General features: G+C 49.7%; 1 protein-coding gene across 5 annotated transcripts in view; it reads left to right on the top strand.

The window, feature by feature from the left end:
* The first annotated feature begins 6,997 nt into the window (after positions 1–6,997).
* The window catches only part of CEP55 (centrosomal protein 55), a 682,821-nt gene continuing 675,120 nt past the window's right edge, over positions 6,998–14,698 (top strand). For 2 of the 5 annotated variants that reach the window (XM_069611359.1, XM_069611355.1), the window contains exon 1: positions 7,000–7,173. The gene's annotated coding sequence lies outside the window, so the exon portion shown is untranslated. Of the gene's footprint in view, positions 7,179–14,698 lie in introns of all 5 variants that reach the window. The other 3 variants (XM_069611358.1, XM_069611356.1, XM_069611357.1) reach the window with 3 other exon arrangements.

The following is a 14,698-nucleotide window of genomic DNA, read 5'->3' as shown; positions in this document are numbered from 1 at the left end:
CATACTATGAAGCCTCGCTCACTCTACACCCTCAGATGCCACTCTCCAGAAGCCACCAAGATGGCACAAGCTTCCAATCAGGACCTCAAAATACCCCCCCATCCTTCCTCTGGACCCATAACATATGTCCCCATCACCCACCCCAGGCCCGCACATAGACGCTCCATCCCAGACCCCAGGGCGCCCTACTCCCTCCATTCCAGACACCACCGAGATGCCCCCATCCCTCTGATCCAGACCCCAAGATGCCCCATCTCTCGCTCTAGACCTATACATAACATGGTGTCCCCGTCCCTTGAAACCCACACCAATGTGCCCCCATGCCTCCAATCCAGACCCCACCAAGATGCCCCCTCCCTCCAATACAGACTCCACCAAGATGCCCCATATGTCCTTCTAGACCACCAATACCACAATTGCCCATCCATCCCTCCACGCCCCATCCTGTCCTCCCCTCACCCCCAGATGCCCAACCCTCGTCACACACCAAGTCCCATGCCACCCTTCATACCCACACCAAGGTGCCCCACTGCTCCCTCTGGGTCCAGAGGAATGTGCCCCAGCCCTCCCTCCAGACAGACCAAGATGCCCCCCTCCCACTGATACAAGCTCCAAGATGCCCCATCCCTCCATACCCATACTATGATGCCTCCCTCCATCCACACACTCAGATGCCCCATACCACTCTATAGAACCCACCAAGATGGCCCAATTCCTCCAATCCAGACCCCAAGATGCCCCATCCTTCTTCAAAACCCATAGCATGATGTCACCATCCCTCACCAAGATCCCCCACCCCAGAACCCAAGATGCCCTACTCCCTCCATTAGTAACACCACCAAGATGCCCCTCTCCCTCTGAACCAGACTCCAAGATGCCCCATAGCTCCCTCTAGATTGATGCATAATATGATGTCCCTGTCCCTTGAGACCCACACCAATTGGCCCCCATCCCTCCAATCCCGACTCCACCAAGATGCCCTACAATCAAATAGTTCACTGAAATGCCCCATACCTCCTTCTAGACACCAATACCACAATTGCCCATTCATCCCTCCCTCTACAACCCATCCTGCCCTCCACTCACCCCTACATACCCAACCTTCTCCACACATCAAGCCACATGCCACCCTTTATACCCACACAAGATGCCCCATCTCTCGATCTAGACCCACACTATGATGCCCCCTAAACACCCAGATGCCCCATCCTGCCCTTAAGACCCACACCAAGATACCGCAGCATCCCACCCAGACCCCACCAAGATGGCCTGTCCCTCCGATCCAGACCCCACCTAGATGCTTCCAGGGCTCTCCACACAAGCCCCATGCCACCCTTCATACCCACACCCAGATGCCCCCATTCCAGATCCCACCAAGCCATGCTACAGACCCATACCATGATTCCGCATCCGTCCCTCCGCACATCATCCTACTCTACACTCCCATAGATTACCTAACCCTGCATTCCAGACCCACACCAATGTACCCACATCGCTCCCTCCAAACCCACACCAAGATGCCCTCATCCCTCCCTCCAGATCCCACCAAGATGCCCCATCCCTCTATTCAAGACACCGAGATATCACCAAACCCCCCACACCAGATCCCACCAACATGCTGCAACCCTCCCTCTAGACCCAAACCATGATGGCTCATCCTCCCTCCACAGTAAGATACCCCTATTCCTCCCCCTATCAATGTGCACCACACCAATATGTCCCCATCCCTCCCTCTCAACCCCACACCAAGATGTCCCATACCTCCATTCCAGAGCCCACCAACCTGCTAAGCCAGACCCCACCAAGATGCTGCATCCCTCCCTCTAGACCCACACCAAGATGCTATATCTCTCCATTCCAGAGCACACCAAGATGACACCAACCCTCCCTCTAGACCCATACCATTATGCCACATCCTCCCTCCACACAGCAAGATGCTCCATCCTGCCCTCCAGACCAGATATATGTGCCCCATCCCTCCCTATAGACCCAAAGGAATATGCCCCATCCCTCCCTCCAGACCCAGAGGAATATGCCCCCTCCCTGCCCCCAGACCAATGTGCCCCTATCCCCTTCTCAGACCCACACCAAGATGCCCCATCCCACACTACTGACTCATATAGATGCCCCATCCCACCCACACCAAGATGCCCCATAAAACCGCCCCAACTGACACCTAGATGACCCATGCCACCCTCGAGACCCACACCAATGTGCCCCATTCTTAAATGGCAGACCCCAAGATGCCCCATCCCTTCCTCCACACAGCAAGAAATCCCATCCATCCTTCCAGACCCACACCAATATGCCCCATCCCTCCCTCCAGACCCACAATGTGCCCCATTCTTCCATTGCAGACCCCAAGATGCCCCATCCCTCCCTCCAGACAGCAAGATGCCGCCATCGCTCCCTCCAGACCGACACCAATATGCACCATACTGCCCTCCAGACCCACACCAATGTGCCCCCATCCCTCCCCCAGACCCACACCAATGTGCCCCATCCCTTCCCAGACCCACACAAAGATTCCCCTACACCCACACCAATGTGCACCTATTCCCCCAGACACACACCAGCATGCCCCATCACCCCAGACCCACACCAACGTGCCCTATCCAACCATTTAGACCCCACCAAGATGCCCCCATCCCTCCCTCTAGACCACAGGTCTTCAAAATGAGGGGCGCGCCCCCACAGGGGGGCGTGGCCGCATCCTAGCAGGGACACGGGAGGCCAGCATGAAATGTTTTTTTTAAAAAGTTTAACTTTTTTTAAGATTGGAGGAAATGGGCTGGGGGCGGCTCACATGGTCGTACTGGAGCATGAAACTGTCTCAGGTAGCAATGAAAAAGTGTCAGGCAGTTACACATGGATATTCATTCCTTTAGTCACAGACTGTTTGAACAGTAATTTGAATGTAAGCAAATTGTGATATTTAAAGAATATTTATTCACAACAATGGACCAAATTACTAGCTGCATAGTGAGGTATCTCATCAAACTGGCCCACATTGACCAAAAAAGTGGCCCTCTCATCCATTATGGAGGAGCCAGCCCAGTGAAACACCGAGCACTTCCTCAGCTGCTTTTCCAGCTGAGGGAGTGCTCCTGTGTTGGCTGAACTGTCAAAGGGAAACGTTTCCCTTTGACAGTTCAGTTCAGTAGCCGTCCATGCTCACTGCGCCATGCAAGGCTAGGGGCGTTTTGCTTCACCAGGCAGGCCCCTGCAGAAGGTACGTTTCTGTTCTTTATTTAAATATATGTATGGATGTGTGTATGCTTCTGCTATGAGTGAGTATATGGTGATGAGTGCCTGTGTGAATGATAAAGAGTGATTGCTTTTTTAATGTGTGTTTGTTTTGGTTCGTTGAGCCGATTTTGGCAAGTGGGGGTAAAAGGGGAAAGGAGAGTTGTACAACAAAGGCATTTTAAAAATGCCTTTGTTGCACTATTTTTCTACCCACCTCCCAAAATCAGCTCTCCTGAGGCCCTGTGGAGCTCAGGGGACAGGGATGATATCTTTTTACTGGACAGCTATATAGATGTCTAGTAAAAAGAATGTCATGCCTGCCCCGTGGGCCCCCAAGCACCAATTAAAAACTGTTGGGCTTTTTACCACCCCCTTTTATTTTTTTAAGTATGCTCTACAATGCAACATTTTAACCCATTATTTAAAAATAATACACTGCGGGGGGAACCCCCGAACCTTACTTGATTGGTTAGAGCTCCCTCGCTATGCCATTTTTGGGGGAAGTATTTATGCCCCTGCACTTCAAAAATTAACCAGTGCCGCTGGCCGTCAGACTGCGTTGGGAATGGGGTGGGGGGAGCACAGGGACTGTGGTGGGAGCAGGATGGGCTGGAGCCATGAGATAGTGATGGGAGCAGGGTGGGGAAGAGCCCAGGGTCTGTGATGGAGTGGGGGAGCCCTAGGGTGACCAGATGGGAAGAAAAACACAGGACAGGCCATAGAAATAGAAGTAGGACTACAGTAAATTATTGTATTGTATTGTATTGTATTGTATTTGGTTTTTGTATAGCGCCGGTAGCCCGAGGGCATCAGGGCGCTTGTACATAAAACACCGGTACTACAAGACGAACAAAACATATGAGACAGATGATGAGAACAAGTACTCTCGCATTACAAGGACTCTAAGAAGTCCTACCAAGATCTCAAATAAAAAGGTGTGTCTTCAACATCTTCCTAAAAGCAAAGTGATTAACTTTGGACCTAAGGGGTTCGGGGACGCTGTTCCACAGTTTAGGAGCTAGCACAAGAAAGGATCTGCCCAGCCCTGTTTTTAGCTTGAATCTGGGCACATGCAGGAGGCATTTGCCGCCCGAGCGTAGGTTTCTGCTGGGGTTATAGGGCACTATGTGTGTTTTCAAGTAAGCAGGCGCTGTGCCATAGAGGCACTTATGTACCAGGCAGAGAGTTTTGAACTTGATACGTTCTTCTACTCTGAGCCAGTGCAGAGCACGCCTCTCTTCAGTGACATGGTCTTTCCTTTTCAAATTCTTTACTAATCTGACCGCGTTGTTCTGGATCACTTGACAGTTGGATAGATCCCTAGATGCGGCCCCCAGCAGCAGGGCGTTACCATAGTCGAGTCGTGAGAGAATGATGGCTCTGGCTATCGTTGCCCTGGTTGCTTCATTAAGTAGTGGTGTAATGGCTTTCATAAGCCTGAGATAATACGCTGAGTTTTTTTGGAGGAAGTTAGTCTGGACATGAGAGTCAACAACTGAATCGACCATCATACCCAGAGTCTTCACCTTGGGAACCACCTAGATAATGGCGTTTTTTATTTGAAAAGATCTGTACTCTGCCCCTAAATTTTCCAGCTGACGACTGGAGCCAAACAACATTAATTCAGTTTTCGAGTCGTTCAGGCACATCCAATTTGCCTGCATCCAGTCGTCTATTAACTTGTAAACTTTGGAGAGCACTTCACTATCCGTGGCATGATCCCTGCCCCCCAACTCCAATATGAGTTGGGTGTCATCTGCATAATTAGTAAATGACACTCCGGCTTTAACAAGAAGGCTGCACAAAGTGCGCATATAAATATTGAAAAGCATTGGGGATAAGCTAGCCCCTTGGGGCACTCCGAAAATGATGTCGCATGGGAAGGAGAAACTGCTACCCCAATGTACTCTTGCTTGACGGCTGGATAGAAAGGATAGGAGCCAGTCGATGGCTCTCTCCGAGCAGCCAACATTCTCCCCTAGCGCCTTGATGAGAAGGTGGTGATCCACCAAGTCAAACGCTGCACTAAGGTCTAAAAGCATAAGCATCCCCAATTTGTTGTCGTCCAGCATAGTCAGCATCTGATTCTGCAGGTCTAGCATAGCGGTTTCAGTGCTGTGGGATGCTCTAAAGCCGGATTGTTGCTGATGCAGAAGCCCTAGGTTCTCAACAAAGTGTTGGAGTTGCTGTGTGGCTACCTTGTCCAACAATTTGAGAACAAAATTCGAGTTAGTTATGGGACGAAGGTTAGCGGGATCCTTGGGAACTAGTCCCGCTTTTTTAACAAGTGGGGTGATGGTGACTCTCTTCAGGTCTTTAGGCACCGTGCCCTTGTAAAATGAGGCGTTCACTATTCTCCGGAGGATGGGGGCAAATAAATCCTTATGTTTAAGAATGATGCCAGGGGGCAGAATATTTTCTGCGCAAGTAGAGGGTTTCATATTGTTCATTACCTCTAGCATATCTACTTCGGAAATAGGGTCAAATTTAAAAAGTTGTTCTCTGACAGGTGTGTTTCCTTCGGTGAGGCAGATCTCCTGGTTAGAGGAAGTTGTAGCCTTAATAATATTTTGTCTCGCCTTTTCCGTTTTGGCTTGGAATGCTTTGAGCACCATATTACATAAAGCTGTAGTCCTACTTCTATGTTGATGGCCTGTTGCAGTAGGTGGGGAAGGGGTGTGCTCACAGGCACACTCCTCTCATTGGAGGAGAGCGCCGGGAATGGGGAGGAAATGGGGGCGTGAAAAGCATTCCACGTCCCCATTTGCGCAGGAAGAGTTGCACCAGGATCCAATTTCGGGATTTCGAAATCAGATCCCGGACCCTAGTCACCCATATTTGAAAACCCCAGACTGCGTTTATAAAATAAAAACTCCCGGGACAGTAGACGATTTCCCCAGACTGTGCCGGGAGAACCGGGACGTCTTGTCATCCTAGAGAACCTAGGGACTGGGTGTGAGTGGGATGAGGGAGCCCAGCGACTGTGATGGGAGCAGGTGGGGGAGCGCAGGGACTTTACTGTTAGTAGGGTGTGGTGACTGCGCATAATAGTTCATAGCTACTTGTACATACGGCATTTTTTTGGGGCCCCGGTGTGCTCAAGGGTGGCCCAGTCCCAAAAAGTTTGAAGACCACTGCTCTAAACCAATACCATAATGCCCCATTCTCCCTCCAGAGAGCAAGATATCCCATCTCCCTTGCAGACCCAAGATGCCCATGTGTCTCTCCCGGACCGCACACCTATAGCCCGAGCCAACCCTCAAAAACCACCCATCCCAAACATTAAATTCCCCTATCAGCCCCCTTTCATCAGTTAAACACCACCATCCGCTGTTCCTTTTCTAAAATCTCCATACCTTTCAATTTGAATAGATGAACATGATTTTTTAAAGTAATTGTACGATTCCCACGTCTACATTTGGTGTCTGGCAGGAACTTTCACGGTATTCCGAAGAAAATGCCGAACTTAATATCAGCCAGCCAAAAGCACGCAGATCTAAGTTGTTCTCCGCTCCCTAATCCATCTCTATCTGGTTTCTTACAGGAACTTTCCCGGTATCCTACCAGCCAAGTACACGTCGGGTGCTCTGCAGACACTTTCCCGTTATCCCACCAACCAAGAACACATAGATTCCACTTGCCCTGCCAGTGCCAGCAGCCAGCCGAAGCCTTCATGGTTCCCGCTCACGTCACAAAAATCACAATGATGACGTTGGACGCTTCGTGAATGGTAGGGAACGTGACCAAAGTCACGTGAACTAAAGTAGGCGGGGCGTTGGATGGTCCGTTTTTCGAATGGGAGCTAGACACTACCGGATTCGAATCGTTTCTTTGGTGGGAAGAAGGTACAGGCTTTCAGCACAAGGACAAGGACAAGGACAGATCTACCGCATTCACCCTGCTCATTGAACCCGCAAAAACTGCGTAAGGTTTGAAATATACATACAGCTGCCTTTAATTCAAATCTACATTTGTCTAGGTGTTTATGTTTGTCTCATTTCAATGGAACGCGGGGGAGGGTTTAGGCTAGATATTGTTTTTCAAGCGAAGTGCACGTTTTGCTAAAATCGTACTGATTAGTGCCCTTTTCAGTCTCCCAACTGGTGCTTTTGTACAACTGTGTTGTCTGGTGACATGATATGTTTTTTTTTTATTTTTAAAGCATTGTAATCTGGCATTTTAGTTTAGATGTGTTTCAAATGGAGTGATCAAATAATACAAGTCCCAAAATGAATGATTGTTAATGAAGAGCCAGTGCTGATGGATACTTTGTGGCTCCTGTGACATTGAGTCCGGCTCCAACCTACAATGAAACAGGAACACTATTGAGCAATGCCGTTTGTTATAGGTTAATCAGAGCCTCAGGTCCCCTCCATAGTAAGGCCCCCAGCCCCCTGTGCCTCAATGAGCACTCAGACACAGGTCCGCTTGCTACGGGTTGCCGGCAGCAACTGCTGAGCATGGGCTCCCCTTTATTAACTGCGCATGCGTGGCTGTCGGCCTGAGTAGCGCATGTGTGCATAACACTTCACGCCGTAACATCCTTTCTTTTTCATAACAAACATTTTAATAACTTAACGTAAGATGTTAACGTGACACACAGATCAGTACACAGCGTACAAACTAAGATATGGCCCAAAGTGGGTGGTTATCATCCTATTTGGTCCTCAGGAACTCTGGTCCAGAATGTAGTCCTTGAACCAGGTCGGACATCTTCAGCCTTTGCGGCGGGGGTAGAGTCCCTCCGCTCTGCCCGAGTCACAGGGAGGCTCCTCTGATGCAGGATCCCCAATGTCTTCTTCGAGCCCCAGTGCTGCGCTGGAGTTGTGAATTCATCAGGGGTATCCTGGATGTCGACCTGCTTAAAGAAACAAGAGTTCCTCATGATCGTCCCTCTCCTATCGGATGCTGTCACCATCGACCTGTTGACATGAGTCATGCCCATGGGCTCATAGTTGAGGGACAGCTTCCTTTCAGGGTGCCGATTGCGTACCAGGATGGTTGCTGGCTTCAGATGTCTCGAGGCATTTTCGCGCTCATTGCGCACTCACTGTTCTTTCAGGGTCCTTTTGGGCCTCAATTACCCCGGGAGCTTGTCCCTCGGCTTCAGGTATTAAACCACTCGGGCACCGGTTGAACAGGACCTCCGCTGGGACCACCCCTGTGGACTGATGGGGTGTGGACCGATAATCGTGGAGGAATTGGTACAGATTTCTTCTCCACCCCCTCACCCCCCTTGGCCCTCAGTGATCCGGAACACTTTGTTTAGAGTCCGCAATAAAGCGGTTCCCCTCGCCGTTGGCTCTGGGCCACCCTGGATTTACGCATAAAGCGTTCTACTTCCCCGTTGGCTCTTGGTCACCCTGAAGTTACCTTCCTGTGTGTGACCCCACATTCGTCCATTAAGGCGGATAACTGGCGGCCCATTGTCCGAACACAACTCCCGGGGAAACCCATGGATGGCGAAGATCTTGTCCATTGCTTGAATGGTTTGGTCACTGGACGTGGACTCCGCCGGCTCCACCTCAGAGTAGCGGGACCACTGGTCAATGAGAACTAGGAAGTACATGCCCCTCCCGGTGGATCCAAAGTCTGCATGTACAGAAGGCTAGGGCTTGTCGCTCCTCTCCATGGACTAGATGCAAGGTTCTTTGACCACTGGTGCGGCTGCTTGACACCAGTGGCACCGGTGTACATGCTCGTCGACCCTTCTTTCGAGATCTGTGAACCAGACTTTGGCTCTCAGTCGCACCTTCGTCTTGGCCGTGCCCAAGTTCCAACAACCTGTCCACCAGTGTCCGCGGGATCACAATCTGACTCCCCCTCAATGACAGGCCCTCATTGGACACGGACAGTTTGTGAGGCGCGCGCCTTAGCGCCTGTAGGTCATGTTGAGCATCTTTTCCCTTCTGGGACATGTCCGCCAGGGCTGATTTCCAGTCCCCGCTGCCCATGGTGGTTTGGATCAGCTGAAAACACCCGTCGGCCCTTGAGGCTTCAGTCACCTCCTCCAGTGTCAGAGCTGTCGGCATGGCTGCCTCCACCACATGCTGAATGACCTTGGCACAGTCTTCACCTGAGTGCCCTGTCTGCGAGCTGCTGCCCCTGGGATGGCAGGACTGGGAGTCCACGGGGTTGTTTGTGCCTGGCCTGTACTGTAGCTTCACCCCGTACTCCATGAGGGTGAGCATCCACCTCTCAATCCTCAGGGGTGGTTTGGAGGATGCCCCTGTCATGATGGGGATCAGGGGTTTGTGGTTCATGACGGAGACCGGTTTGCCTAGGATATAAATTCGAAAGTGCTTGCAGCCCCAAAATATTGCCAGTGCTTCCCCTTCAATTTGAGAATACCTTTGCTCGGTGTCCGTTTGACCTTTAATGGCATACACGAAGGCCCGCATCTGCCCTTGAAGGTCAGATTGGAGTTGCACCTCACTGAGCCCCATGGGGCTGGCGTCGACAACCAGCTCAGATTTCTTCTTTTGGTCGAAAAAGGACATTGTTTCCTCACCAGTGAGTGCTGCCTTGATGGCATCAAAGGCATTCTGCTCGTCGGCTGACCATGTCCAGGTGGCTTCCTTCTTTGTGAGAGCCCTGAGTGGTTCAGAGAGGGAGGGGAGGTTTTTGATAAACCTCCCGCAGTAATTCACCATTCCTAGGAGGCTGCACACTTCGGAGGGAGTGTCTGGGGGCCTGGCATCGTAAATGTCTTTCCCTTCCTGTGGGTCAGGTGAAATCCCTCCAATGAACCCACAAAGAACTCGATGCTCTCCTACAAGAACTCTAATTTCTCACGATGCAGGGTCAACCCCAAATTACGGATCCTCTCCAATGGCTTCTCCAGCCTGACCATGTGCTCTGTTTCCGGGGAGGCATAAACCAGGATGTCATTGCTTAGGTTGATCACTCCTTTCAGTCCTTCGAGGGCAACCCTGATCACATTCTGAAACACCTCTGCGGCTGAGCAGATCCCAAAACCTAGCCTTTTGTATTGGTACAGGCCATTATGTGTGGTGAAAGTGGTGATATACCCGGAGTCTGGATGCAGCTCGAGCTGGTGGGAACCTGAGCTAAGGTCTAGCTTCGAGAATACTTTGGCACCCTGCAGCTCCCCCCACCATATCATCTAGCATTGGCGTCAGGTGGCGTTCCCTCTTGATGGCCAAGTTGGGTTAGCCTCATGTCTACGCAAATGCGTACCGCCCCCTGGCTGCTTGGGTTTGGTCGCCACGACTATGGGAGACGCTCACGGAGTAGGGCCCTCCACCCTCTCAATAATGTCTAGATAAACAAGGTTTTGAAGTTCTTGTTCCACCTACGCCCGTAGGTGAAAAGGAATGCGTCGGTGCTTCAGCACCGTTGGTCTCACCGACTCGTCGATGTGTAGGCGGATGGGTTCCATTTTAGCTTACCCAATCCTTTGAAAAGGTCTGCAAATCATTTGGTGATGCCTTGGATGTCGGCTTGGTACACCAAGAGCGCAAAGTGTACTATGTCCAGTGCCTCAGACACGGCGCAACTTAGGAGCGAGTTCGGGCTGACATTGGTCACAAAGAACTTGGCCTTGATCGAGCGGTTGGCGTGTGTGATGGATGTTGTGAATACCCCTTGGAGTGGAAGTGGATGATCACCCCCAAACAAGTATATTCTAACTTTGGTTTCAGCCAGCTCTGGCGGTCCAGGCAGTGCCTCATAGTGTCGCGTTGCCATCACACACACCGATGCACCCGTATCTATTAATACCGGGGTGGGGGTCTCACAGATATCTACCACACACATGGGCTGCCAGCGCTTCTTGGAGATTGAATCAATGTTCAATATGAAAAATACCTCTTCGTCCTCTTCAGCGATGTCAAGCTCCTGGAGGTCTTGTTCTACGGCAGCCACACTTTTCTGTTTGTGCGGGCCGCTACTGTTGGATATGCTCGGACCCCGCAAGATGGTTACTGAATTTGCTGCCCGTCACATTCTGGCAAAATGGCCTGCGGTGCCGCAGCGCCCACACACCCTCGCTTTTTGCGGGGCAGTCGCTGGTATGCGCAAGGTCGTTCCCACATTTTTGACATTGCTGTGGAGAGTCGGGTTTCTGTGGTGAATCGGTTTTCTTTTGGGTCCATCTTGGGCGCTTGGGCCGATTGTTCGCTGTACGCCTGACGGTGTAGGCCTCCTCACCTTTCCCCGACTTGACAGCTGCATCCATTCTAGTGGCATGTCTGTCAGCCAGTTAATAAGACCTGCCTATATCGAGGATCTGCGCCAGGGCAAGCCCTGGTTCGCGGAGCACCTGGCGCCAGAGCTTCCCCGAGCTGCAGTCTTGGATGAGTTGGTTCCGGACCATCCTCTCTTCATTCTCCCACTACACTTGCTCGCCAGTTGTCGCAGTCTCCCACAGAAATGATCAAGGGGCTCGTTCTCGTGCTGCCTCTCGCTGCACATCACAAAGCAACCAAAGTCTTGGTTGGCCAGGGGCAGGAAATATTCCTTGAGGGCGTCCTCCACAGCCTGGTACGTGACAGCAGGAGCGTTCAGCAATTCAAAGATCTGATGGACTTCCGAACCAGCAGCATACAGCAGGGTCACCACCTTCACATCGTCCTCCGTTTCCCCAGTGGCACTGAAGTACATTTCTAGCTCCTTGACCCACAAGAGCCACTTCGGGCCCAGTTTCGATGGAGGGCCTGACATGTCAAATTCTGGCATGGACACCAGCGTGCCCTGTTCTCTGGGAATCGGCCTGACAGGAGGTTGCGCACCAAGTGGAGGTGGGGCCCCAACCCCTTGAGCACCATCAGCGCTGTCAACCATGGCTGCGGACCGCACAGGCACCTCTCGTGTCCACAGAGGCAGCAAGTCCGCAAAAGTGTCCAGGAGTAATAGCCAGTCCTGACGTAGTTCTCCGCACTAGACCCAGAACGAGGCATGCCCCACCCTTGACGTGGTGTGCAAGGATGATGGCGCAGAAAAATGACTCTATACCAGGGAGAAGTACATCCACAGGCCTCACCACCACCTAGACATGCAGATGGCCCAACTTGACCAGGAAGACTATGTACACACATGGAAAACAAAATATCCAATATCCTTTAGTTCCTGGTGGCACCTAAAAAGAAAAAAAAAAAAAAACACCAGTGCCAAAACACTTGCTGACATCCCCCTGCAAAAGCTCCACCATGTCGGAGTGGCGAGTAAAGTTCACATGCCTGTACAGGCTTCAAAAATTATAAAAATGTCTTTAAATTGTTTGAAATTGCTTAAAGGAGAGGATCGTGTCCTTAAAAAGCCTGTAAAGGCTCCAAAAAATGCCATAGACGGCGCACGAGCACCCGCAACCGTCAGGCACACAAGATGGCGGTGACACGTGCACCGCGCAGGTGACTCATCTAGTGGGCGCCGAGAAAAATGCTCAGAAATTGAACCACTCAACTCCGAGAGTCTCTTCCCCACTCAGTGGCGACCTCGCCGTCAATGTTATAGGGTAATCGGAGCCCCGGGTCCCCTCCATAGTAAGACCCCAGCCCCCCGTACCTCCATGACCCCTCGGACACAGGTCTGTGTGCTACGGGTTCCCGGCGGCAACTGGCGAGCACGGGCTCCCCTTTATTAACTGCGCATGCGGTCCTCGCCCCGGGTCGTGCATGCGTGCATAACACTTCACTCTGTAGCACTGTTGTCCTTGTAGAAGCATACATGTATAGATGTGAAAAGACAGTCCATTTGGAATGACCCTCGTTTTACCTTAACTTTTCATTTCAGTTTTATATTTCCTCTATTCAACCTTAGAATCTGTATTGTAATGTAAAACTACACTCCTTACCAAAGCTTTGTCAAGTACCGATTTTATATGTACAGGCATAATAGCTTAAGGGGCCTTTACTGTACATGATTGTTCCTGAATACAGAGGATATTTCTGGCCATATTGTAATTGCAAATGAAATTGCCGTGCCTGTCTGAATGTAGTAATGGTAATTAGGTTGCAAAAAAAACTCACATTTCATTTATAAACAAATACTACTGTCTCACATGGTGCCAAGTTTACAAATGAGGGCGGGGGACATCATATAAGAAGGGGCTGGTTATACTGGCTTAAGTGGACCTATTTTACCAAGCTTTTTAAAAAGGAGACTGTATGCACGTTTTTAGAGTAGCCTTAAGATGCAATTTTTGCATCAAGTTGATATGCACCTTGAAAAGTTAAATCATGTTGAACAGTTGCAAAAATGCCCTTAAAAAACGTTAAAAGGCATTTAGTCTTAAGAGTGTGAGCTTATATCGTTTCCTGTGAGATTGTTAGTAGGTGATTTACACAATTCAATTTTAACATAATATTGGTTCTTGTCAATATGAAAAGAGAATAATTGCCTTTTGTCTTAAGTGTTTTTCTTTGAATACGCTTCATCATCATTTTTGTCTAGCTTTAAAACAATTACCGAAATATTGCATAACCAAAGAAATTGTCTGCAATCACCCCAATCTTCTGCTACATCAGGTATCTTCCAGGTTCAAACTACTGCACTCAGAATGGCACCCTCGTCAAATGCAAGTATTGCAATACTAACATAACAGCTCATCTGTCTTGTGTTTTTCAAGAGATAACTCTAGTGCAATATTTTAAGTTTAACCACAATAATAAAAATCATTTTTTTATTTAGTACTTCAGTGTATACCTTGATTGTCTAAGTGTGGTAATGTTTATCTTTATTGAATTTATAAAGCACTTTAAGCCAAAGCGCTTTACAATATAACCGGTACAAAAGTGAGAGAAGCCTATATAGAAGCATGAACAGGTCATTAGAACAATAAGTAGAACTATTTACTGGGGGGGAGGGATAGGGTAGAGGAGGGGGTAGGAGAAGGGAGTTACGGTGTAGGATTGTTATATAGCACATCTCTGAAATTCTTGGTGACCTTGTTGTCTGTGGTTTCGCCAAAACGAAAGATGGGGGGGTGGTGGGGGATTATAAGAGAAAGGAAGGTACTAAACGGGTTGCGTTATTGAGTATGGGCCGGTAGTACAACATGCCTGAGTTCTGGTATGTTTCTATGTGATTTGTGGCAGTGACATTTGCATATGTGTTCTATCACAAAGGAAAAAAAATCTATTAATCCATGCTGGGACACTGGGTGAACCCCTCAAAGAGCACAGTATGTGATGGAGCTAAAGATGTAGCAGGCTATGCAATGAGCTCTGAGCTGCTCCCCAAACTTCCTGTATTTGGGACTTGGGTGCCAGGAGGCATGAATCGGCCATGTGCATGTGCATTACGGCCCTTATTTTTTTAAGTGCATTTACATGCACAATTGGCATCTTTTCACACTGTTATGTTACAATATATTAGATACAATATTAAAGCTCTTATGTGTAGTTTAAAGGTGCTAGTCGATTGAAAGTTTGGGGAATGGGACATGGTTTGTGGCCCCATAGATGGCCTATTAGAATTTCAGGGTTAT

The sequence above is a fragment of the Ambystoma mexicanum genome, chromosome 8 (genome assembly GCF_040938575.1).
Source record: "Ambystoma mexicanum isolate Mex_15411 chromosome 8, UKY_AmexF1_1, whole genome shotgun sequence".
Classification (NCBI taxonomy): Eukaryota; Metazoa; Chordata; class Amphibia; order Caudata; family Ambystomatidae; genus Ambystoma; species Ambystoma mexicanum.
Note: the sequence above shows the minus strand (reverse complement) of the source record. Positions and strands in the feature narration are given on the sequence as shown.